The following is a 2,605-nucleotide window of genomic DNA, read 5'->3' on the forward strand; positions in this document are numbered from 1 at the left end:
AATAGATCCAAATAAATGTACTCCAAGAAACTTACTAATCAGAATGCCAGATGTCAAAGAGAAAGAGAACATCTTGAAAGTAGCAAGAGAAAAGCAATCCATCACTGTATTAGTTAGGGTTCTCTAGAGAACAAAATCAACAGGAAGCACTCACAAATATAAAATTTATAAAAGTGTCTCATGTAACCATGGGAATGCAGAGTCCAAAATCCTCAGGGCAGGCTGTGATGCTGATGATTCCAATGGAGGGTCTGAACAAACTCTACAGGAGAAGCTCACCAGCCGAAGCAGGAAGGGAGCCTGTCTCTTCTGAATCCTCCTTAAAAGCTTCAAGTGATTAGATTAAGCATCACTCATTACAGAAGACACTCCCCTTGGCTGATTACAAATGGAATTAGCTGTGGATGCAGCTGACATGATCATGAATTAATTCTATGAAATGTCCTCATTGCGACAGACAGGCCAGCATTTGCCCAACCAGACAAACAGGTACCACCACTTGGCTAAGTCGACACATGAACCTGACCATGACAGTCCATCCCTTGTCAATTTGGCAGCTATACATGCCACCTTAAGCCATACTTAATTTCTAAATAGAAACCAATAAAACACACATTTTTTTTTTACCTAACAGTACTCAACTGTCCTGCATATAACTGGAAACACATTAAATCTCTCCAGAATAGAGTTCAAATCCATGGGTAATATTCATTCTTAAACTTAATATCTGACAACTTTAATATTATAACGTGAACAAAACAGCATTACAGTCCTCGTTTCTGTAACTGATCACATGGTCAGAGTTCATATTTATCACTACCTTCTTCCACAACCCCTTCCTTGTTCCCTTTATGCTCAGCAAGCATTTCAGCTGGCTGTGGTTCTTTGCCTGGTGGGGTGATCCAAACCTTCATTCCTGAAGTTTCAAAGCCATTGGTAGCCCTGCCTGGATTGGGTTGTTGCAGTTTTCCATTGATTTTAATCACTGAGCATGGTAGTACTAAAAGATGCCCTAGAGGATCTCCTATATTCCAGGAAAACTCATTATCTCTATTGTGTAGTTGCAGTCCTATTTCCCCCTGATAGTCATGGTCAATCACCCCAGCCAGTAATGTAATCCCCTTCTTGTCTTCTTGATCCAGGGGCATAAGTAGCCGAAGTGACCAGGTGGCAGTCTTAGACTCCAGTGCAATGGAATCATTGTTGTTTTTCCTGGTGGAAGCATGCCCCATTTTGTAACTAAAACCTGTAGACCAGGAGAGCTCAGGGTCACAGGGACAGGAAGCAAAAATTTTCCTAGTGGATCACTAGGAGTAATAGTGAGTGGTATCACTCCCATTTCCATCCCTTGGTTCCTGGACCCATGGATCCTGGCTATGGGAGAAACAGCACCATACAACGGATGCTCATTCATAGCATATAGAGCTTCCTGGAGAACATTACCCCAACCTTTCAAGGTATTGCCACCTAGTTGGCAGTGTAACTGAGTTTTCAAAAGGCCATTCCACCGTTCTATCAATCCAGCTGCTTCTGGATGATGGGGGAAATGGTAAGACCAGAGAACTCTATGAGCATGTGCTCATTCCTGCACTTCATTTGCTGTGAAATGTGTTCCTTGATCAGAAGCAATGTTGTGTGGAATACCATGACGATGAATAAAACATTCTGTATGCCCATGGATGGTAGTTTTGGCAGAAGCATTGCGTGCAGGAAAAGCAAACCCATATCCAGAGTATGTGTCTATTCCAGTTTGAAAAAATCACTGCCCCTTTCATGAAGGGAGTGGTCCGATGTAATCAACCTGTCACCATGTAGCTGACTGGTCACCTCAGGGAATGGTACCATAGTGGGGGCTGAGTGTGGGTCTCTGCTGCTGGCAGATTGGGCACTCAGCAGTGGCTGTAGCCAAATCAGCCTTGGTGAGTGGAAGTCCATATTGCTGAGCATATGCATACCACCATGACCACTTTGTTCATGAGCCCATTGGGCAATGACAGGAGTTGCTAGGGAAAGAGGCTGACTGGTATCCACAGAATGGGTCATCTTATCCACTTGATTATTAAAACCTTCTTATTCTGAAGTCACCCTCTGGTGCACATTCACAAGAGATGCAAATATCTTCATGTTTTTAGCCCATTCAGAAAGGTCTATCCACATACCTCTTCCCCAGACCTCTTTGTTACCAATTTTCCAATTATGGTCTTTCCAAGTCCCTGACCATCCAGCCAAACCATTAGCAACAGCCCATGAGTCAGTATACAAACGCACCTCTGGCCAGTTCTTCTTCCAAGCAAAATGAACAACCAGGTGCACTGCTAGAAGTTCTGTGCACTGGGAGGATTTCCCCTCACCACTGTCCTTCAAGGACACCCCAGAAAGTGGTTGTAGTGCTGCAGCTGTCCACTTTTGGGTGGTACCTGCATATCGTGCTGAGCCATCTATAAACTAGGCCCAAGTTTTCTCTTCCTCAGTCAATTCAATGTGAGGAACTCCCCAAAAGGTCATAGCTCTGGTCTGTGAAAGAGACGGTAATGTGGCAGAAGTGGAGACTGTGGGCATTTGGGTCACTTCCTCATGTAACTTACTTGTGCCTTCAGGACCTGCT

Source organism: Tamandua tetradactyla, chromosome X (genome assembly GCF_023851605.1).
Source record: "Tamandua tetradactyla isolate mTamTet1 chromosome X, mTamTet1.pri, whole genome shotgun sequence".
NCBI classification, from domain to species: domain Eukaryota; kingdom Metazoa; phylum Chordata; class Mammalia; order Pilosa; family Myrmecophagidae; genus Tamandua; species Tamandua tetradactyla.